Genomic DNA, 24,234 nt, shown 5'->3' with positions numbered 1-24,234 from the left:
CTTTCAAGCATGCTGATCTTCCATCGTTGGTACAAGTGACTGCCTATCTTTTTGTTTTAGGTTTTGAAACAGTGTCTTGCTATGTGGCCAGGCTGGCCTTGAACTCAGCTTCAGAGGCCTGCGATGACAAGTGTGGGCCACCTCCCCTGCTTGCCTGGAACTTTCACCTGCCTTCACCTCTTTATCCCACTACTGTGTATGTAGCCGCAGGGGCCCAGAGGCCGCTGGCCATGGCCTCTGCAGCGCCCCTGGCCTGTCCTCTTGGCTCGCTGGTGTGCTGGAGCTAGGTGCCGTCATGGGCTGTCAGTCAGGGCGTATGCTGTGTTGGCAGGGGCTGGCCGCCCAGCTTGTGCTCATCCACTATTCATCAGCACGCCAGAAGTCGTCTGTGCCGTCTTCTCCAACTCTGCTGCCTCCTCGTGTGTTCCGTGTAGAGTGGCCTGCCTTCTGTTTATTTCCAGGTTATTTTGCAAGCTCTTGCGGGCTCTAAGATACTTGAGCCTATGCAAAAGGCAGGACAATCTGAGTGGCATCAATGGGTCCCCTGTAGTTAAGGAGACGGAAGGATTTGGCTGAAAAATGTTAGGCTGTGGGTTGGAAAGGGAGCCTCCTGGTGTCTGTTTTTTTTTCTTTTTAAAATTTTTTTAATTCATTTAATTACATACCAACCACAGATCCCTCTTCCCAATCTCCCCTCCCCATGTCTGTCTATTTTAGAAGTACCCTTTATATTCTGATCTTTTTCTTCTCCTTACACTAAGTACATACAGTTACGTGATGCCCACCGAATAGGTTGGGAGCATAAGGCTCGAAGAGGCCTAGGTGACTTGCCTGAGCTTTCTCAGCTCATACATAGTGGCTTTTAACTCAAAACTAGAGGCAGCGGATTGTGTGGTGGTTGAGAGGATAGGTTTTGAATCCAGACGAGAGCGTATGACCTCCTGTGTATTCCTTAACCCCTCTGGGTAGTAGATGGCAGGCCTCCGCTTCACGGTTACAGGCAGGCAGAATTCCACCAGGCGCGTGGTGGGCACACAGCGACTTTCATGCCTGTGCTTCTGAACTTGGAGTGCAGGCCTGGGACTCTGGGTTTCTTCCCAGGTAGGGAGCAACCTTGGGCAGCATGTGTGGGGTCAGGGTGTGCAGTGAGCCAGGAGCGGGTTTCTGTGCAGAGTCCTGGACAGGAAGCTTGAGCAGTACCGGCTTCAAGGAGGAACTCACCTGTCGCTGGGCCTTTCCTGCAGTCCCATCCAAGGTTGACTTCTCCAGCTCCCTTCTATTGTCTCCCACGCTTGCCGGCTCTCTCTGATTACTGTCTGCCTCGTTTCCTGCTGCTCAGCATTCTCTCTCCTCCTAATAATCTTTTCCACTTCCTGAAATCACATATTCATTAACTTATTGATCAGGCCTCTTGACCTGCCTCACTGTACTGGGTTTTAGGGCAAGGGCCTAAAGGTTTGTAGAAATGTGTATTGTCATTGTTCTTGAACCTGCTGGCTTCAGAAGATACAGTACTGACATAGACTGCGTGTGTGTGTGTGTGTGTGTGTGTGTGTGTGTGTGTGTGTGTGTGTGTGTGTAAAGGCAAAAATAGTGTGAGCCATTGATTGGGGAAAACAACGGTGATTATAGTATAAGCTTCTGAGAATCAGTTGTGTGTCCCGCCCAGGGTTGTTTAGGTGATACATGCATGGTCAGTTCTGTGTCATCTGAATTTCACAGGTGAGGGCATAGGAACACTAGCGTGTACTAAGGACACTCAGTACATGAAGGAGAGCTACCCCAGGTTTGAGCCTGCTCCACACTGACCCCTGGCCTACAGAGGAGATGTGATTCATATGCAGCCTAGGTCATGGATGTTTGTTTATGTGAAAAGAGGGTCCTTTAAAAAAAAATCTCTACCTTGTTTATAAAAATGCCTGCTTCCCCCCCCCCACTTTATAAATTTTTAAAATTGTTTTGAGATGTTTCACAGTGTTTTGACCATATTCGTCCCTACCCCAACACTCCTCTCATCCATCTCCCCTGCTCTTCCCACCCAACTTTGCCTTTTTTTTTCCTGCTCATCCAGAACATCTGTGCTGCACCCCTTCTAAGGCCCAGGGGTCATTGCTGAAGAAGGGGTGGAAAAAGCGTGAGATCCAGAGGCTGTGGGTGAACACAAGGAAACAGTGTCATCCAGACCCCACAGGGCAGCAGCCCTAGGAACTCACAGCTCACAACGGTTAGGACAGCATGCACAAGCTCAAGCCAGACCAAATCCAGCCCTGCAGAGGGGGGTGGGTGGTGGTGGGTGGCGGGTGGTGGTGGTGGATGTGAAGTCCGGCCCCTAGCCTGGGAGCTGTAGGCAGCTGATAGCTCCTGGAGAGGGTTTGTTAGTTTTAAGTGTTACCCCTGGAAGGTTGACCTCGCTCCAGCGTAAGGTCACCTATCCATGAATACATGGGCAGCACAGAGAAAAGGGTACATAATGTAAGCAGTAGCTTAGAGTTGAGAGCAAGCCGGGGACATCGTAGGTGGTGGGGGGCAGCCCTGCTCCCTGAGAGCCAAGCTCAGTCTCTTGAGCCTGAACCACTATGCTAGGCTCTGCCTGGGTGCTTGGGGGTGTGTAAGCTGCCCTCTTCTCCCGGTGGAAACTTGCAGCGTGCTTGGAGCAGCGATGAGGGTAGATGTAGGGTACAGTGCGAGCTGAAGAGAGCGAGCCAGGAACTCTTCCCAGAGCCTCGAAAGGCAGGCTAGTGGCCAGCTGAGAAGTCCTTATTAAAAGATGAGAAGGGCCGTGAGCAAGTGCTTGGAGTCAGTTTGTTCCCAGGGTCTGTGTATGCCTCCGCACATCTCATAGGCAGTGAGTCTATGGAGTCCATCTAGAATAACAGTTTGGAAGTCATATTGGAAGACAGGTAACAGGGTAGGAGAGATGGGGGAGCGGGATTGTTGTGGGAAGAGTCAGCACTCTTTCTGTGTGGGCTGGGAAGTCAGCATTTCACTTCTGGGAGCTGGGTCCTTTCTGAGGCAGCCTCTCAACTCTGCCTTTGTGATATTGTCTGACGTTGTCTCCAGATAGAGAGGCACCTGCTGACCAAAGACACCTTGTCTGTGTTCATCTTGGGGATACACTGGGCCTGCTTATAGGAATATGGATCATCCCCCAAAGTTGCACCACTCTGAGGTGCCATTTCAGTGTGGGTGATGACCTCCAGAATCGGCATCAGAGTCCCCGCCCCAGCCCACCTTCCACTTCTTCTATGCTGGAGTCGTTTCCCACCACACACAGCTGGAGCAGGAGTACCCACAGCTGGGAATCCCTCGCTTCCACAAGGGACTGTTATTAGGCCCAATCTTGTGAAGGTCTCGTGATGGTAATGGTTTTGCTCATACTCAAAGGACAGCCTTTCAGGGATATTGAGAGAGGCGTTGAAGATAATGCAGTACAGATGGGTGTGGCTACAGGCCACTGAAGCTGTTATTTATAAAATATGAATTTCATGTAACTTTCATCTGTTATAAAAGTGAATCTTGTTTTGACTTCCCCTGAATCATTTAAATCACATAAAAAAATTGTTAACTTGGAGGTTGGATTTGGCCACTGGTTTGCCCACCCCCAGCAGTAGGTAATAACTCAGATGTAACGTGACAAAGGACTGGGCCAGGATGTTGGCATTGAAGATAAAGAGGAAGGGACCTGATGCCAGAGACCTTTTGGAAAGAAGGTTTTGATTAGATAGCAGTGAGGAGGTGGAGGTGGATGGTGGTGGTGGTGGTGGTGGTGGTGGTGATGGTGGTGGTGGTGGAGCTTCTGGTTAAGTGTTCCCTGATCCCATTCAGTAAAGAGAACCAGGAAGCATGAGCCAATAGCGCGTGTGAGTGCGGAGAAAGCCCAGGGTAGCCAGCCCAGTGTCTGTGCTTCCAGGTGCTCGTCAGGGTGTGAACTGTCGATGTCTCCCTCCGCCCACACGCCTGCCATCTTGCCAGTCAGCTTCTTTGGCCGCCTTGGTTTCGGGCGCACGGGCAGGAGGTCCTGCTGTAGCTGTGTTGGGCCGGTGGGTATTGCGGCAAAATTGCCTGTGTAGAAGCTGCAGAAGCGGTTGGTCCTAGAGCGGGTCCCAGCCGCCTGGTACCTGGATGGACGTGTTAGGTTTCATCGGTCACGCTCTGCCCGGGTTGCCTGTACCTCTCTATTCTAAATGCTTCAGTGCAGAGTTATCAAAAATAAGACTCCATGTCCCACTGCCACAGTTCAGAGCACCAGGGCACTTGGCATCGACGGGGAACTGTAGCCCAACTGTTTTTGGAGCTAGTGCCCCACCCCCGGAGCTATTATTGCTAGATGACTGCTATACTCAGACAGTAACAGGCATTCGTCACGGGGATGTCTGCCTTAGATCCAACGGGGTTCTCCTGCATGCCAGCTGGGGCTACTCAGCGGTCCCCTGGGACCAGCAGTGGCCTGGAGGGAGAGCAGTGTGGGGCCAGAGGGTCACCTGTCTTTTGACCTGTCACTGGAGGGTCAGTGCTCTGCCTTTCCTCACGTAGCTTTGCTATCCCGCCAGCTTTGTGAGGACGCCCGTCTCCAACTGAACTACAGACACAGCACGTGAGATCTGTTGTCAGGGTAACACATCTTCCCTTTACTCTCCTTCATCTCAGACCGTGGAACATGATTTCTTCTAAGATGCATTCCCCCGCTGTAGATGTATCCTGCTTGTTAAATAAGAAACACAGAGCCAGTTGCAGAGTTAAAAACCACGAGGTCAGAGCCAAAGCAGAAAACCTTACCCTTCACTGCTTCTGCGGTTCCTCCTCTCCGCAAGAGACCTACTTCTCTGCGTCCTGTCTATTTAAAAACTTTCTGTTCTCCTCCCTCATTGGTTGTAAACCCAGCCACATGACCTCCTCGTCACTGCCTGTTTGTACAGACCTCCAGGTCTTCTATGGTTGGTATTGAAATTAAAGGCGTGTGTCTGCTATGCTGGCTATGTCCTTGAACACACAGAGATCCGCCTAGCTCTGCCTCCCAAGTGCTGGGATTAAGGGCGTGCCCCACTACTGCTCGGCTTCTGCTCTGGCTTGCTCTGACCTCAAGGCAACTTTATTGACATACAAATAAAATCACATTTCAATACAAATAAAATATCACTATACCCCGCCCCCAGCTTTATCTGGAAAATAAAATGAAAGGAAATTTCAGTAATTTACTTTGGAAATAAGGTGTGTGAGGGGATCCTGATATTTCTGACTTGGGCCAAAGTGATTTTCTCTATGCTACTTTTTAAAAAGACAGAAACCAGACTTGGAAGTGTTCAAATGCATGCCCCTTGGTTCCAGTGGGACGCGGTGAGTCTTGGTGTTCTGCTTGGGTGAGGGAGGAGAAAAGAAAGGGAAAGTTGTCATCTGAGTGTAAAGTGGATGACCCTCTGCGGTGAGCTGAATTCTGTCCCATCTAAACGCTCTTTGCCTTTGTAAATGTCTGAAGCCTTTGCAGATTGGCCAGGGCCCTTCTCAGGCCTGTTATTACTGGCCTCTTCAGAGCCGACTCTTGTTATCCAGGACATATGAAATGCCAAGTCAGGAGCTCCATCATCTCTAGTCTGGGCAGCCTCAGTGAGGGTGAAGGTGTGGTACCCACTGCATCTTCTGTACCCCCTTTTCCGATTCCTGATGAGAAATCCTGAGTCTGGTGCTAGGTGGAAAGCTCAGAAGTCACTGGATGGTTCTGCCTCCCATTCTCGGTCAGGGAAGGTGCCAGATGTGAGAGTAAAATCAGGCAGGTATGCTCTGGTGATGCAGCCTACAGTGCCCTTCACATGCTGCCTCCTCCACAGATGGGGCCCTGCACACCACTCAGGCAGGAGTGCTTGGTGATAGGGTTTGCCAAGCTACCCTGGCAAGCCTGCTTGTCCATGGAATCCACAAGACCACACACACACACACACACACACACACACACACACACACACACACACACACATTTAGCAGCATCAACTTAGCCTGAGACTTTGAGGGTGGAGGTAGTGGTGGGGAGGTTGTGGGCTCTATTTTCAGAGTCCACCATTCACTTTGGAAGTCAGTCTAACATGAAAGAGTAACTAGTGAACAGCAGGGAAGGTATGGAATCAGGTCACACTTGATGAGCATTCTGCTGCCCCCAAGGCCCCCCTGCTCAAGTGACTTAGGTCTGCTTTGGATATATGGCCCGCATGTCCCTGCATCTGGACCCTCACCTCTAGCAGAAACACCCTTTCCTAAGGTACTTCAAGACTAAAAACCTGAAAACCCTAAAAGCTCAGGCCAGTTTAAAAGTTTGCTGTAAAGTTGAGTGTATTGACCTGATTCTGTAATCCTAGCTACTACAGGAGGCAGGAGAATTGCTTGAACTCAGGACACAGACTAGGCTGGGCTGAGGCTGGAGAGATGGCACAGCGGTTAAGAACACTGGGTGCTCTTCTGAGGACCCAGGTTCAATTCCCAGCACCCACGTTGAAGCTCACAACTGTCTCTAACTCCAGTTCCAGGGGATCCAACATCCTCACACAGACACGTGCAGGCAAAAAGACCAATGCACATAAAAACAAATAAATTTAAAAAACAGGCTGGGCAATGTATTGCACAGGGGAAATAATCTTAGTATGATCTGATGTGGTGGCTGCATGCCTTTAATCCCAGCACTTGGGAGTGGGAGGCAGAGGCAGGTGGATGTCAGTGGGTTCAAGGGCAGCCTGATTTATATAGTGAATTCCAGGACAGCCAGGGCTGCATAGAGAGACCCAGTCTCAGAGACACACACATAACCCCCATTGCTTTCTCTGTTTCTCCAGAGTGCCTGCCACCAACTAGCATGGCAGCTAATTTATTTATGGGTGTTGAGAGGCTGTTCATAGTTTGGAGCTAGAGCAGAAGAACCCCTGGGCTTAGGTCTTGCTCTCACCATTTGAAGTGTGACCTTGGGGAGGTTACATAGCGCCTCTTGCTTGTCACTCATCTGTAAGAATAATGTGTAACTCGGCAGTTTTGCTAAGAGTGTGATTTGGTGTTGATAAATGCTCAATACAGCACCTAACATGGGGTTTGTGCCGTATAGGTGTTTGGTAAAGAGGGCCTTTTCTGTGTTTCTTCCTGTTAGTGTGGAAGCTTCACGAGGTCACCTGTCCTTTGCAGATCCTTTCCTGTCCTTAAGAACAGCCTTAAAGCAGGCACTGAGAACACAATGGGCTGTGGGGCTCAATGGCCTGGCAAGCAGAGCCCACTGGAGCGCTGTCTCTGTGCTGGTAGGGGCTGGGTGAGTTGGCTGCAAAGTGGGAGAAGAGACTGTGCATGGGTGTGAACGCAGCTCTCCAGCCTGGCTGGAGCAGCATCAGCGCGCTGGTTCCTACCCCTCCTTCGCACCTCTGGATGAAGCAATTCAGGCAAGTCCCGAGTCCAGGTTCACAGAAGAGGACTGAACAGGATGCTGGGTAGAGGTGTGGTGCCACAGACCAGCCTGGAGTAGCTCTCAAGGCGCTGTGTGTGTTAAACTTTTATGCTGAGTAGCAGATTTGGACTTTAGTATGTGTCATAACTTAATTTTGTTTGAATTTAGGGATGTCTGGGGCTAGAACAGGGACTTCCGTTTACTCCATGCTGAGAGACAGACTGACCATTTGCTTTCGCATTTTTTTAATTGTTTTTTAATCTTCTCCTAGCATCACCTGTAAATTGTACCCCTGGATTTCGAATACTTCAGTGGGTATTCCTGAAAATAGGAATATTTTCTGTAGTGGCTGTTCTTGGTTGTCAGTTTGAATATATCTGGAATTAACTAAAGTGACTGGGTACACCCCTGAGGGATTTTTTTCTTAATTAAGTCATTTGAAGTGGGAAGACCCACTTTTAATCCAGATGTTTTGAGGTGAGAAGATCCACCTTTAATCTGGGCCACACCTTCTGCTGGCCGCCTATATAAAGGACATGGAAGATGGAAGCTCGCTCTCTTCGCCTGCTTGCTCTCACTCTCCCTGGAAGTCCATTCCTTCACTGGCATCAGAGCCTGCTTCTTCACAATCCTGGCACATACTGAAGACCTGCTGAGACACCCAGCCTTGTGCACTAAGCAGCTAATTGGATTCTTGGACTTTCCATTGGTAAACAGCCATTGTTGGACTAGCTGGACCACAGCCTGTAAGCATTTTAATAAACTTCATATGTATGGACATACACATGGGAGAAATCACCTGGGAGAAGGTATTAGCCGGGGTTCTGTATAGAATATATATATCTATAAGTTGTTCCTCTCCAGACCTCTGGCTAATACCTTCTCCAGGATGACTTTTTCCCCCAGCGCAGGGAATGGAACCCAAGGCCTGGCACTTGCTTATGTAAACATTCTGCCTCCGAGCCCCACACAGCCCTGTAGCCATTCTTAAACAAGGCCGTGAAGGGTTTGGGGAAGGTGGGCTAGAGGCCAGGAAGGCAGATGTGGCATCCCCACCAGGTGGGCCTGGGGTGGGGAGGGAGCTTTGCCTTCTGCACACTGAGCATGGACCAAACTGGGAGGTGGTGTTTCAGCTAACACTGGATCATTTCTAGGACTATACAGACTGCTCTCCTCCCCCAGAAGACCATACCGCTCTGATCAGCACCTGAGACCCGCTCACCACCCCACCACTCACACCCCATGTTTCTCAGGTTCCTACACCTTCCCAGGTTTGTGGGTGATACCTCACCCCCATCACCTTCCAGGGATGCGATAGTTCTGTGAGCAGGAGTGGAGGGTGCCTCGGGTGCAGCAGCCTGTGGGTGAGGCTGGGAGGGGTGCTACAGGCTGCAGGCCTTTGGGCAACATGTGTGGCTGCAGCTAGATGATAAGGGAGGAGCAAGAGGTGGACATTCTGGGACAAAAAGGGTGGGTGTGACCAGAGCTTTAGGTGCTGTTATGTAAGCGTCCCCTTTACAGGCTGGTGGGCCACTCAGTCCTGTCGAAAGCTGGGTGGGGCTGGGTGGGGAGGAGGGCTACAGTACTCTTTTGGGAAGCAAACACTTCCGTCAACAAAGAAGAATTGTCCACTCCCTTTCACAGGCTTTGATGGTGGCTCTCAGTGTGGCTTATTGCCCTTGTCCCCTAGGTGTGGTTACATGGGGTAGTGTAACAGTAAACAGTAACAGGGTGGGTGTGACAAAAGGTGGTAGTGGCAGCTCTCTCTTCTGATGGGGGAGGGAGGTCCCATAGAACAACTGTGTCTTCACTTCCAAATTGCCCCTTCCTTTGTCTTCCAGAAGTATGCCATTGATAGTCAGTTCTGCCTGTGGGCAGACTCCCAGTGAGGGACTGGGCCGGGCTTCCCTCCTGATGATCCAGAGCCAGGACAGACGCTCTCAGAAATACACGGTGCCATCTGAGTGGTGGCATGAATCTGTGATTTTAGCACTAGGGGAGTGGAGGTGGGAGAATCAACCTTGGTCACATGAGCTGCTGTCTTTAAAAACCACAACATATATTTCTTCATGTCTACTAGGAAGCCACATACTTGGTTAGGAGACTAGACCTAATTTTAAGAGTGAGCTGAAGTAGGGCTGCTGTCTCTTTTAAGTCAAGGACTGTCTTAGCAAAAGTCACTGGATGGGGCTAAGGAGAGAGCTCAGTGCATAAAAGCCCTTACCACTGAAGGTGAGGACCAAAGTTCAAATCCCCAGAACCTATGTGAAGCTGGACTCCATGGTGTGTATCTGTAGAGCCATTGTTCCTTTGGCAAGATTGGAGTCATCTGCAGGAGTGCATGGGCCAGCTAGACTGCTGTGCATAGCTGAGCACAACAGAGAAAAGACTATGGTTGCAATCTGGTCATACACACACACACACACACACACACACACACACACACACACACACAGATTTCTTTAAAAAAAATCACTAGCTGTATTGGAGATTTCTTTATTGAATTCTCAGCACCCACATGGGGCTCACAACCTTCCCTAACTCCAGTTACACCCTCTTCTGGCCCCTGTAGGCACCTGGCACACACATGTGCAAACACTATATATAAATCAATATAAAAAACAAACAAACCAGGATTGGTACTGGAGAGTTTGCTTGCTCAGTGGTTAAGAGCACTGAGTGCCCTTCACAGAGGACCTGGGATCAATTCCCAGCACCCACACGGCAGCTCAAAACTACCTGTAACTCCAGTTTCAGGGGATCTGGTACCTACACAGACATACACATACATACAGGCAAAACACCAGTGCACATAAAAATAAATAAATCATCAAAAAAAACCCCAATAGTTTAACCATATATATTATTTAAATTATACAATTCAAATTCAGTGGTTTTCAGTGTATTTATAGCTGGACAGCATTTACTGTAACCAATTCTAAGGCTTTTTTATGATCCCCCAAAGCAGCCCCGAACTCTGCTTCTCCTTGACTTCCTATCTTCCAGATTTGCTGTCTGACATTCCTCACGAAGGGAGCCATACCGTTATATGTTTGTTAGTTTGTTTTTGTATTTTTTCACTCAGCCTGTTTTCAAGGCTTATCCATGTTCTTGTGAATATCAGAATTCTATTCTATTTACAACTGAGCAGTATTCTATAAAATTCACTTCTAGACCAAGCTGGCCATGAACTTGCAGCAGTAAAGGCTCTATTTCACATGAGGGTTTGTCTGTCCACATTATCTGTGTCAGTGGTTCTCAGCTTTCTTAATGCTCATGTTGTGGTGACACCAAACTATACAGTTATTTTTGTTGATACTTCATAACTGTAATTTTTGATACCTTTATGAATCGTAATGTAAATATTTTTGGAGATAGAGGTTTGCCAAAAGAGGTCGTGACCCACAGGTCTTTAAGAACCACTGGTTTTAATCCTTTAATCCCAGCACCCAGGTAGGTGGATCTCTGTGCATTCGAGGCCAGCCTGGTCTGCAGAGTGAGTTCCAGGATAGCCAGGGCTGTTACGTAGAGAAACCCTGTCTTGAAAAACAAAGGGGAGAGAGAGAGAGAACACGAACCATGGATCTTATGTATTGCACAGGTCAGCTCTACTCCTTGACCTCGTTATTAGGAATGCTCATGTATTTGAGTGGTTGTGTGACGTTCCTCCTGGCTGTGCAGACATAGGAGTGAAATTCCTGGGTTGCCTGGTAAGTCCCCGCTTAACATTGGGAAGAGCCGCCCAAGTGTAATTCCAAAGCACTACTGAAGAGGTCCAGTTTCTTCATATCTTTACTAACATTCACGGTTCCGCCTTTTCCTCCCTCGCTGGGCTCAAGCCACCTTCCCACTTATCTCCCAAGTACCTGGGACAATGGGGATGTGCCACTGTGCACAGCTCCTGCCTGCCTTTCTTAGTCTAGTCACCCAGAAGTATGAAATGAAGTGATGTCCTCCTGCATGTTGACTATTTAAAATAATTGGTTACCATTTTGTTGTTGAATTGTTGGAATTCTTTATATACTCTGAATGCAAGTTCTTTATGAAACATGCGGTTTGCAAACATTTTTTTCAATTCTGTGGGTTGTCCTTTCATTTTCTGGGTTGTGTTTAGGCCATGAGACATGTAAGTTTTTAATTTTGGTCAAGTCCAGCCTGCCTTTAGTTCTCCAAAAAGCCTACACTTACATGTTAGAGTTCAGGGTTTTCAAGTGTTTGCTGCACTGAAGTCAGGAGAGCTGAATGAATTAGCTTCAAACAGTCTCAGGCTTTCTAATCTCTAGAACTTGTTGACTTGGTCTTAGATTTGGGAAACGTAAAATCCCGTGCAAGCAGAACTGAGGTCATGTAGCTTCTGTAGCTTCTGAAGGCATTTTACTTACCATGTTCCCTGATGTGAACTGCTTCTGACTGAACACACTGACTGGGGCTCGGGACTCGGGATTCAGCTGGATTTGAGGCTGATGAGGTGTACTGAGGTGTGTGTGAGTCCAGACCTAGAGAACGGAGCTTTGCCATTGCCGGTGATTCCCATAGAACTCTCATGTCACCTGATGGGGATTTCAGCTTCCTTTGCTCAATAGAAAGCTTAGTAACAGTCAGTGCATCTGGGTTATGTGGACAAAGGACCAGAAAGTGTGAAACTGTCTGCTGTCCCCTCCTCCCACATACGTTAGCAGTCCAAAGAGAACATGTAACCGACACAGTGGCACTCTGCGGACTGTCATATTTGCTGCCCTCTTTGTACCACATGGCCTTCTACACTCACGAGTAGATCTTGTTTCCTGTGCAAGGTGGGGAGAACTGGGGGTGTTTGAGAGAGTCTGCTTGATGTCCAGGGTCAATGTAGCTCACTAGTGGGTGGGAATACTGGGTTCTTCTTTTGGGGCCGCCGTTGGGGTGACTTTTAAATGTGTTATTTCACAGCCTCGTTTTTCTTAGCTCTTTATCTCCATGCCCAAATTGGGATAAGTAAATGTGTTGGATTTTTTTCTTTGCATGTAATCTGAACAGGCAGCAGGGGTGGGGGAATGGGGGGTGGTGGGGGGTGGAGCTTGAGAATAAAATAGATGAGGACTGAGTAAGGAAAAGGGATGAATGTGAGTTCTGACTGTCTGAATACAAGGAGGCTGTAGGATTTATTAAATAGGAAGCTTGTGACAGTTGAAGTAAGTCCTAGGGACTGTGTGGTTCAGTAGTAGAATGTTTGACTAATATGCATGAGGTTCTAAGTTCCGTTCTTAGCACAAAATAAATTAAGAATTAATAAAATTGGGGGTTGGAGAGATGGTTCAGTGGTTAACAACACTTGCTGCTTTTGCAGGGGACCTGGATTTGGTTCCCAGCACCCACGTGGCTGCTCACAGCCACCTGTAACTCTAGCTCCAGGGCATTGGATGCCCTCTTTTGGGCTCTGTGGGCAGAAGGCACACATATGTTGTACATATGTACCTGCAGGCAAAACACTCATACACATTTAAAATAATTAAAAAATATCCTGAGGCTTGCTCATTTGGTGTTATCCTGGGGGCGTCAGACCTCGGGGATGACTTTTTGCAGGTATCATTTTGAGGCGAAGGGAGGGAAGCGGCTTCAGTCAAATGGGTGACAGAGTCACAATGGCACCCGAGACCCCGGAACTGAGGACCGTTTCCATATTGTTCCGTGATCACAAGGTCACTCTGAGAACGACGTTGGCCTCGGTGTTAGGCGCCTGCTGGGGACGTAATTTCATACCTTGAAGATAAATGTGACACGGTTAAGTTTGAAGACCCTAGACTCAGACTGCTGGAGCTTGGTTTCCTCTTCTGTCAACACTAGCTGCGTCAACACAGAGTTGATACCGATGACCACCCTGTGACGTTATTGTAAGGGCTCAGTGCGATCAGGGCCCAAAGAAGAGCATATGAGCTGGTGCTTATCACCGAGTAGATGCCCATGAAACGCTGCTGTTGGCTGTTAACAAGCAGACAAAGGATTAACATGGACACAGTCTTCCATGTTAATGGAATGAAGGTCATTGTGTCCTGTAGCAGTGCCGGCACTGGGCACAGAGTGTGAGAACCGCGGCGGCGCCACCACAGGCGTCTCTGGTTTGTTGAGCATCTGTGTATGATTCTGGTTTGTTGAGCACCTTTGTGGTAGGTCCTGTGTCATGGGCTTCCACGCATGTGGTTTTATTGAATTTCTGTAGCTGTGTGCAGGGCATGTCTCACCAGCCTTGTGAGGCGCATGCTCGGCATTGGACAGCTGCTCACGCCGCTTGCCTGGCTGCCTTCCTTGAGTGTGTTCTCCTGGAGCTTAGGAACAGGAACGTCATTCATTCCACCGAGCTGGGGAGCTTGGCTGCCTACATGAGGGGCCATAGCCTAGAACATTGACTCGCAAATGCTTCGACCCTTTAATAAGGTTCCTCATGTTGTGGTGACCCCCCACCATAACATTATTCCCGTTACTGTGTAATGTAATATCCGATATGCAGATGGTTTTAGTGACCCCTGTGAAAGAGTCTGTTGATCCCCCAAAGGGAACCCACAGGTTGAGAACCACTGGTCCAGAGGAAGGAGGGATTCTGAGTCTTCTTCAGTCATCTCTGGGGACAGTTACGCCTTCAGAAGGCCCTCACCCGTCCTTTGACAGGGCTCAGGGTCACCTCTCCACTTTACCCCACCCCAGGGTGGGGTGAGGTGGGCAGTGTGGCTTGTGGCTGTCACCCTCTTAACCCACCTCACTGTGCCCGTCTTGTGCCTGCGCATAGCTGCAGGGCCTGGTGACTGCCTGTGTCTAGACTCACGTAGGTGCTTGGTTAAGAATTCTCCAGAAGCAGGACTTCGGGAGGCTGTGATGCGGCGACATGCGGTCTTCCTCTCAGTGAGTCGTGTTTCTGGTTGTGGTTAGTCTTTTTAAGCTTTTCGAGACGACAATCTCCTGTAGTCCAGGTGACCTTTTGAACTGGATGTGTAGAGTATGGCTTTGAAGTCCTGGTCTTCCCTCCCTTCCTCCACCTTCCAAGTCTTGGGATCACAAGTGTGTTCTTCCATACTCAGTGAAACAAGGTCTTGATACTAGGCTGTCCTTGAACTGCTTCTGCCTCCTGAGGGCTGCAATTACAGGTAGGAGGCACCAGCCTTGGCTTCTAGTTTGTTTGTTTGTTTGTTTGTTTTTTAAAGTGAATATGCTCGTGGAGGTCAGAGGACATTTTAGGGAGGTTCTCTCCCTCTACCATATGGGTTCTGGAGATTGACTCATGTTATCAGGCTTAGCGGCAAGCTCCTGTACTTACGCTGAGCCATCCCACAGCCCTCTTTTCATGTCTTTGATGGCATCCTTTGAAGTACAACATTTACCCCTGCCACTTTCCAGTTTTTCCATGTGGTGATGCCCTGGGACGCTACCAGAAGGGAGGGGAGGGAGTGTCGATAACCTTTAAGCCCCCCACCCACATATTTCCCTGCTCCCTCTTGTACCAAGCCAGTTGGATAAGCCGTGGTTATACACCCCACAGGGAGTTAAGATTAAAAACCCAAAGCGGGCAGGTGTGGGTGGAGGCAGGGGAGCAGGGTCTGCCAAGAAGAATCAGGGCCTGCCAAGCCCGTTGTAGGCTTGGTACAGTCTGGCCTGGGCACCAGGTGAGCTTCAACGCAGCAGGGTGTGGTCTGCTGGGCATGTGCAGACTTAATGAGGGTGCCCTGCAGCAGGTATGTGGGGCTGGCGGGAGCTGCTGGGTGAGCATCGGCATGATAGGTTGCTTTGGTCCTGGCACTGCCAAAGGCTACATACGCGGACGGGTCAGGTTACTGTTGCTGTGGGAACCATGACCTTTGAATTTCCTGGCTTATGCCTGGAATTTTGCTTGCATAATGCTGCAACAGCTTGGGCTCCCCTCCCCTTCTCTCCCTTCTCTTTGGCATCTCCCCCCCCCCTTTTTTATAAAATCTCAGCAAATCATAGCTGTCTGCTCCTCCTCCTCCTCTTGTGGCAGACAGTCTTACCCACTTTCTTCCTGAAATGTGTCTACTGGGGCTCCAACCCGGGGCCCTGGATTGCCTAGCTGACACTTCTGGTCTCTTAATGAGACCTTTGGGAAGGGTGCGCCTCCCAGGAGCTGACAACAGGCTGGGTACCGTGCGTTTAGGGTGGGCTCGCTGTGCTCCCGTGCTGTGCTCCCGTGCTGTGCTCCCATGCTCTCCCAGTCTCTGTGCTTACTTGCCCTGCCCTGTGTACCTGCGGTGTGCCTGGAGCATGCCACCCAGCTGGCTTAGTTCATTCTCTCCAGACTTCAGTTTCCGCTTGGGTCCCACCCTCTCTGTGGAGCCTGCTGACACATCTTACCTCCAAGTTACAGTTTCCAGTGAGCTGTACCACTCAGGAGTAGCTTCAGGATATGTTTTCTTTCTTTCTTTTCTTTTTTTTTTTTTGAGCTGAGGATCGACCCCAGGGCCTTGTGCTTGCTAGGCAAGCACTCTACCACTGAGCTAAATCCTCAACCCCAGGATATGTTTTCTTAAAGGCTAACTAACAGTTTTAGCCATTGGTTTACATGTTAAATAGTCATTCATCAGTGTGTGTGTGTGTGTGTGTGTGTGTGTGTGTGTGTGTGTATTTTTATTTTATTTTATTCTTTTTTTTTTGTTTTGAGACAGGGTTTCGTTATGTAACCCTGGCTGTCCTGGTTCTCGCTCTGTAGACCAGGCTGGCCTCGAACTCACAGAGATCCGCCTACCTTTGCCTCTCAAGTGCTGGCATTAAAGGCGCACGCCACCACCGCCCGGCTATCAGTTTGTATTGAATGTGCTGAGTTAAATATGTCTTGTCTTCTCACTCTGGTTTTGTTTTCAGATGGAAGTTCATGTAGCCTCAGCTGGCTTTGAACTTCATGTCCTCCTGTCTCGGCTCCCTGAATGCTGGAACCAGAGGTGTGTGCCACTGTGCTCAGCCTTTTCTTTTCCTCTTTCTTTCCCTCGCTTCCCTCCTCTCCTCTGTCCTCCCTGGAGATGGGGGTCTCGTGATTTTACCCAGGCCAGTCTGGAACTCCTGGTTCAGGTAGTTCTCTATCCAGCCGTGGCCTTCCAAGTGCTTGGATGATAGGTGCCTGCCACTGTGCTCAGCAAGCATGTATTCGTGTCTCAAGGAAGAAGAAGGTGGCTTTTGGTGCGCTTAAGGACAGAAGAAAACAAATGTTTGTATCCAAGTCTTTGAGATGTCCGGCCTGGCTTCACATAGCCTCACCTGCTCTGCTGTCCTTGGCACTGAACTCCAGACCCACTGGCCTTTGTTCTAGGAAGGCCTGAGTCTGGCCTTACTGGGTGGCCTGTGCGTGTGTTTCCTTCTGCTTCCAACTGAAGTTTCTGCCTTCACCCAGCATAGCTCTGTCATGTCGGGCAAAGCCGCACTTCTGTGACCTTCTGCACCTGAGCCAAGGAGGACCCTCCAGACCCTTTCCTCCGTGTTTGTTGGTCTGTTCCTCACAGACCATGTCAGGGCACACAGTATGAACTCTGCTGATGGGGAAGGGTGTTTTTAAACTGACCGCTACCCCCTGTACCTCCCTTTTTGGATGTAAGGGTTTTGTTCACTTTGTGTGCTCAGATCCAACACAGTGCCTGTTATGCAGTGGATTCAATGGGTGCCAAACATGGACATTTTCTGTGAGACACACAGAGAAATGTAGAACAGCAGTTTAATTCTGTTGTTGTAGTTGGCCTGACACACGTAGGCTGTGAGGGATCACCTGAGGTGCCCCTGGAGATAAAATTCATCCATCTACGGCTCTCCACCCACCCCCACTTCACCCTTCCTTTGTCTGTTTTTGGCTTGTCTAAGAGTGATTTGAGGCAGCTAGAGTTTTTCATCCACGAGGAGGGCGAGGCAGATTGTGAGTCTGGCCTGTGGAATCCTAGACACTTGTTTTGGGACTCACTTTTGGGACACTCACTTTTTCCTAAACTCAGAGTCATTTGTGAGAGACAGCCTGGGTTTCTGGCAGAGCAGAGAGAAGTCAGCCCAGCTCCTCCTCTGTGTTCTCCACTCGGCTGCCTCTCTGGTCTCCTGAAGGCTGCTCCTGGGCTTAGCCTTCCTCTCTAGTCCCTGTTGCCTGCCTGTGAGAACCTGTCAGGAAAGAACCCCGGGGGCTTGGTGCAGTCATGTCTATGAAGGTGGGAAGAAGCTCTGTGTGGCCAGCACTGAATCACTAATCAGACTTTGCTGGGTTCACTCCGCCCTATTTGCCTCCTGCCGCCATGCTGTCAAAGATGCCAAAAGGAAGTGCGGTGGCCTCCCCATCCCTTCTGGCTCAGGAGCTCTGAACCCAGGCCTCAGACCCAGGTCCCGCATGGGCAGGGCCACCAAACTGCAGACAGCATCATGTCCCAGAAAGGCTGTCTGGGACCTCCCGTTCTGAGGCCTACTGTGCACTCCTGCATTCTCAGAGCTGTCCACACCCACGTCAGCCTGGGGAGGGCCTGTGAGGCTTTCTCTAGCAACTCCCTCCACTCTTGTTGACCAGTAACCAGGTGTGGGTGCCAGAGTTCTGAGTTCCAGATGTGCATACCCAGCCTCTTTCTCCATCCACTTTTCCAGTGAGCCCTTAACCAGCTGTGGAGTCACCCTGGGGTGTCATCCCTGCTCCCCAGCTCCCACTGGCTAGAGGTCCTTCTGAGGGTTCCACAAGGAAGTCTCTGTGGCTGGAGCTCTGTCCATTTTCTTACAGTGTCCGAGCATCCTATTTGCTCTTAGTTTTCCTTTTCACTTCTTAAGAAGCATCAGGTTCCAGTGCTAACATCACTTAATGCCGCTGGCCGTTCTTGTGGAGCTGGGGATGGCACGCAGGCCTGGCGGCTGCTGCAAAGACACCCCAGCACAGATTGCACCCCACCTCCATCTGTTTTACTTCGAGGACTGGTAGGTTTGTCTGACGTGGATATGGAGCTGCAGCACTCCGGAGCTTCCACAATTCTGCAGTGTCTCCTGGCTCCCCTGCCCTTTGCCCCCAGCACTCTGTTCTTTCAGTGACACACACAGGTCCAGACTTCAGGCCAAGGTCACCAAGGTCACTTCCTCTCCGCTCACTGTTCCTCACAGAGAACCTTGGTGACTGGGTCTGGGCTTGCTACCCTGTTTCTCTTCGTTTATTTGGAGTCTCTGCTCTCTTCCTTTCCTCTCCCCTTGGCTGAACCTGGCCGTACCCGACCTTCAGGGTCTCCTCAAATTTCTTCCTGTGGAACTTTGATTTATTTATTGTTTACAGTGATTCTGGGCTGGAACTCAGGGCCTGGCCTGGCCTATGTTGAGCAAGTGCTTAACCACTGAGCCACAGCCCCAGTCCATTCTGCCAATTTTTACAAGCATTTAAATTTTTTTTTTATGTTTCAGTTAAGATTATTAAGTGATTCTAACTAGTGGAAGCCTGTTGTCTAGCATATGTATCTGATCGGGACTAAGTTTTCTCCTTCTACTATGTAGGTCCTAGGGATCAAACTCAGCTTGTCAGGGTTGACAGCAAAGGCCATACTCACTGAGCCATCTCTCTGTCCCCCTGCATGTCTGTCTGGAACTGTTATCAAGAGGTGTCTGTCTGTTCCAGGCCTTCTCATGCTGTGGTGGTTAGTATGCTTGTGTGTGTGCAGGGGATTGGCCTAGGGGTCTACAGGGCAGGGTCATCATGTGTTACAGCTTGTGTGACCGGTGTCCTAAACATGTTTGTCCTGCTCACAGTATGTAGAAACACTGTCATGAGTAAAAAGCCCATGGGGAAAGGTTGGCTTCATAGTAGCTTTTGAGTGTTGGGCAGTCCTCCAGTCAGCCGGCTGTAAGGAATAGCTGTCTGTCCCAGAAAGATAAGAAATTGCTGATGGCAAAAAGAAGTTCTTCTGCCAAAAAAGGCTGGATTCCGTTGTGGTTATGCCTGTCTTCCCTGCGCGGTGGGTTGCGAACCCTACACTGTGACCTTTTTCTAGAAAAGTCCCCTGAGCGCTGTGTGTGGCAGTGCCTAGTAGTCACAGTGCTGGGTCATGCCTCAGGCCCTACTTCCTCATTCCACTGGGGGAGTTTTCCTGTTCAACTCATTCTTCTTTCTCTTCTAGTTTTCACGAGTATCTCCTGACCATCATACTTCCCTGGGTTAGTCAAACTGGGGAGCAGAGTGTCTTAGGAAAGGTGGAAGACATTGAGCTTGGAGTTAGAGCATCCTGTCAGACACATCTTTGAGGAGCTGGTGTTGGGACGAGCCTCCTGCGTGGGAGACACACTGCAGGGAGCAGGCTCATGGCATCTAGTTCACCCTTCACCCTGGCCTCCTTGGGAAGGCCGTGTCCCCTTCTCTGGACAGGAGTCCCACACTGGCTGATTGAGAAAGCACAGACTGCAGAGGTCAGACAGCTTGCTGGACTCCTGGCTCTGAAGCTGCCTAGCTGGACAAAATCAGCTTGCTAACTTTCTTCTCATCTGTAATTTGCAGACAACTGTAACTGCTCATTCCGTGGTTTCTGGATGAAGAGAGCAGACATAATTACAGAAGGCTATTTAGTGTATTGGTCCTAGACTTCCTGGGGTCAGGTTCCAGCAGGTTCACCCCTGTGTGACTTTGGGCAGGTTGCTGGATCTCTCCGTGTCTCCTTTCCTTTAGAACCATGCTGGCAATTGCCCGTGACTGTCGGTATTTGTAAAGGCCCAATGGACTGGGACACACACATGCTTCTTAATGCCCATCACGTGTAATAAGTGATTATTAAATGACAGGTGCTTTTTAAAGTTTTGTCTTATTTAGAGAGGGTCTCATGTAACCCAGGCTGGCCTCACGCTAGCTTCATAGCTGAAGATGACCTTGAACTCCTGGTCCTTCTGTCTCCGCCTGAGGGCTGAGATGGAGAGCTGAGACTATAAACACTACCATGTCTGGCTCAACAGCCGCTGTTGTAGGTACCACTGGTACCTTCACGACCTTCACCATCCTCGGATCTAGGGACGGGAGAGTAGGCACGGCACACCCCACATGTAGCAGGAAACCGCCCCAGAGTCAGGTAGAAGTGACTTGCCTAAAGCACTTCTTCTGATGTTGAAATTGTAATCACATTGTGCTAATTCCAGAATCTTAAAAGAACATCCTGGTATTTCTGGGTATAGTGTTGCATGCCTGTAATTCCAGTACTCCCTGAGGCAGAGGCAGGAAGGTCTCTGTGAATTCTTACCCAGCCTGATCTACATAGTGAGTTCCAGGCCAACCATGGCTACACAGTGAGCCCTTGTCTTCAAACAAACAAACAAACAAAACAGGTATTATGGAAATCCTTGCTGTCATACCTAAGCCAGGTGTGCTGGGCCTGTCTCATTACTCCCACCTCCAAGAGTCTGAGGTTAGGCAGTTGAGGCCCACGTGGGCTATGTGAGGAGATCCTGTCTCTAAAAAGCAGAGTCAAACAATCCATCATCTCTCAGGCACAAGAGGAGAGATCTCCGTCACCAGGTGCCCTGCCCCAGGATGTGGGGACAGGCCCACTGCTGGACTTGTCAAGGACTGCACACCCACACTGAGCCTCCCCTGTCTGCTTGCAGGCTATGGCAGGTCTTCTCTAGGCTCTTGACTTCTGTCTTATCCCTGTTTAGGCCGGCCACATTCAGCCAGGCTGTTCTCCTCAGGCTCTGCAGCCGAAGCCAGAGCCCATGGCCGCTCTTTCCAAAGGCCTCTGAGTCTGGAATTTATCTGTGTAGAGCAATTCTTTTTTTTTTTTTTTTTAATGAAACACAAGTCATTGAACCTTGTCCTTTGTAGATGAAGTGAGAGTTACTTTCTGAGGACTGGCTCAGACTAGAAACCAGCTGCTGTTCAGTGGCTGCAGTTCTCTGAAGGAACAGCTTATCTGTGAAGCACGTTCCCACTCACACAGCCTGTTGTCTGGGATCGTCGTGTGTTCTGTAGCGATGCGTGACAGCTGGCACAGGTTCAGGAGGCGTTATCTCTCAGAGAGTCAGAGTTGCATTGAGCTGATCCAGTTGACCCCCTCTCCCACTCAGCCATGGTTGGTAGTGTGTGTGGACATGTGCTTTGTGTGGAGACGGTGAGCAAAACCCAAACATGTAGGTATCCCAGACACATCCACTAGTTACCAGGGCAGATGGTCACATGGAGACCTGGTGCTAGCCCTGGTGTCCTGTGTAGTGATGTCTTAGGTTGGCAGCTGTTAGAGTGACTGCAGGATTGGGCTTAGGGGCTTATGCCTACCCAGAGTGTAATGGAGACGAAAATGCCATGCAAAGGACGTGATGGGAGGGTGATACTGAGGGACAGTGATAGCCCCAGGCAGCAAGCTGCCTTTCAAGGCTTTGCCATTGCAGGACTTCCTGCTTGAGCTGAAGTGGGGAGGCTGAGGTGGTGCTGTCCCCAGCTCTGTCCTTGTGAGATAGAATCCAGCCCCAGCAGTGATGATGCCATTTTCTTTACTCTTTCAGTAGATGTGGCCTGTGATTGGGAAGCTGGCTCACCTCCCTTGGCCAGAAGTGTGTAAACAGAGTCTCAGGATTTTAATTGTATATTATAAATACAGTAGAGTGGGGAGCATGCCCTTAAAATATGTCCCCAGGAAGCTTGTGCCTGTATGAGCCTGAGCTGTTTGCCTGGCTGGTTAAGAGGCCCTCATCTGAAGTCAAGAGCACACTGCCTCTAAAGGTGTTTTGCTTGGGTCTGGGTTTAGCTGAGTTGGCTTTCCGACCTCTCAGTGAGGCCTGGCTTTTCCCCAGGCACCAACCCTGGGATGATGGTGGCCTGCACTGCACTGTAGAGGTGGATGGGCCCAGGTGAGTGGACAGTTTTACCTGAGCACCTCGGGGTATCTGAGGTTTGCTTGTTGTCCTCATGGCTTGGGTTCCCACAGAGGGAATGTGGCCATGTGTGACAATTTGGATTTTGAGTGTCAAAAGGCGTCATCACTGGCTTGAGGCACTTTTGGAAGGTGATGTAACCTGGAGGCAGGGTGTTAGTCCTTGTAGTAGGAAATTAGGTCACTGGGGCCTGCTGGGTCCCTCAGCTTTCTGGCTGCCATGAGGTAAACGGATTTATTTCATCTTCCTCACACTAAAGCTGTCATGTCCTGAAGCACCACAGGATGGGGCCAAGTGGTTGTACATGCAAACCTTGGAAACCGTGAGCTAAAGAAGTGTTTCCTTCCTTTAGGTCGACTTTCTCAAGTGCTCTGTCACAGCGAAGGAAGGCTAACGCCATGGCAGGGTAAGGAATGGGTAAAATAGGCCCAGCACATGTTAACTGTCACTCCGCCTTATTGCTGGGGGAGGTGAGGGTTGCCTGAATTTCCTATGTTTGTATGCATTGTAGGAGAGCGAGATGACGTCACTAACATCTCAGCTGCCTTCCCATGTGCTGGTGTCCCCAGCAGAGTCTTCTCTAAAGCTGGTGCTCTTGGGAATGTCATGGATAATGCATTGGCTAGAGAATCGTGTGTGTGTGTGTGTGTGTGTGTGTGTGTGTGTGTGTGTGCGCGCGCGCGCACGCACGTGCAGCCAGGCTGCAGATGTGAGTGAGTGCAGCTGTGTGGTGTCTCCCCTCCCTTTTTCGGAGACAGAGTCTCTACATAGCCCTGGCTGTGCTGAAACTCACTATATAGACCAGGCTGACCCCAAATTCATAGAGATCTGCCTGCCTCTGCTTCCCAAGTGCTGGAATTAAAGGCGTGCGTATGATGCCTGGTTGATGGTATTCCCTTTTTAGCCTTGCCTTCCCCGTGCCGAGGTTCTGATCTGGTCCACCTTCATTCCATGCTCACACCTGCTGGGTTCCATGTTCTTGGGCACATCCTCTTGGCCTGGCTCTGGCCATGCTGCTGTGCCACTGTCCTCCCTGGCTCTGTGGGAACCACTGTCCTCCACAGCCCAGGGGACCCACTTCCCTGTCCCTTGCCTGTGTGTGAGCTGTCCTGGCCTCGGGGACCTGACTCACTTGGCATGCCATTGGCGCAGCACTTAGAAGGATGCTGCTGCTGTGCCGCAGCACTTAGGCCAATCTCCTCCTTGGCTGGGAGTGGTGCCTCACTCTGTGTGTGTCGTTCGGGGCTGTTTTACAGTGAGCATGGAGCGGAGACAGACACACGGTTGACAGACAGACTTGCCACTCCTGTAGTCAGCGGGGAAGGACTTGTGGTTTTGCCTCATTTCAAGTTCCTGCCCCTGTCTTTTAGTCTGTCCCAGTTGGAATGTTTACAAACAGGGTTGTGTGGATCTGAGCACTGCATCTTCGGGTGACCAGTGATGCTGGCTCCCTTTGCTTTGTGAAGGATAGTGAGGACCGGCCAGGTTGTGGGTGCAGTGAGATGGTGTGGTCTGAACCACCAGTTCAGAGGTGACTGGTGGAGCCGAGTGTGGCTAGGGCACAGACCTTCTGGCTTGTTTTCTCCTCCCTTCTGCTGCTCCTGAGTTGGGGTCACTTCCTATTATGTGGAGGCATGCTTGCCTCCTTTGGGAGCACCCTGGTGACCATATGGGGAAGGATTGCAGGAATGGGCTGTGTGCTGAGAAGAAGCATTCATTCACCTTTAGAGCTCTGGCCCCAAACTCAGAAATCTGCTTGCCTCTGCCTCCCTAGTGCTGGGATTAAAGGTGTGAGCTCCCACGTCTGGCTAGTTGTCTTGGTTAGGACAGAGGAGGGATGGATTTGGAGTTAGCAGCCATGTCAGGAGACAGGGAACAAAGTGAGTGAGAGGCTGGCTGGGCCTGTTCCACGCGGAGAAGGACCTCTCTGCCAAGGACTACTGCCCTGCTTCCCCGGGACTGCCCTACTCCCCCACGCCCTGGGAGTGCCAGGGCTGGCCAGCCCACTCTCGCCA

General features: G+C 50.1%; 1 protein-coding gene across 7 annotated transcripts in view; it reads left to right on the top strand.

The window, feature by feature from the left end:
- Mical3 (microtubule associated monooxygenase, calponin and LIM domain containing 3) overlaps nucleotides 1-24,234 on the top strand; it is a 205,026-nt gene that overhangs the window by 23,825 nt on the left and 156,967 nt on the right. For 3 of the 7 annotated variants that reach the window (XM_036180672.1, XM_036180673.1, XM_036180670.1), the window contains exon 2: nucleotides 22,572-22,625. The exons of the other annotated variants lie outside the window; for them this stretch is intronic. The gene's annotated coding sequence lies outside the window, so the exon portion shown is untranslated. The remainder of the gene's footprint in view (nucleotides 1-22,571; nucleotides 22,626-24,234) is intronic. 7 annotated transcript variants of the gene reach the window in all.

This window comes from Onychomys torridus, chromosome 3 (genome assembly GCF_903995425.1).
Source record: "Onychomys torridus chromosome 3, mOncTor1.1, whole genome shotgun sequence".
Lineage (NCBI taxonomy): Eukaryota > Metazoa > Chordata > Mammalia > Rodentia > Cricetidae > Onychomys > Onychomys torridus.
This window is presented reverse-complemented; position numbering and strand designations above follow the sequence as displayed.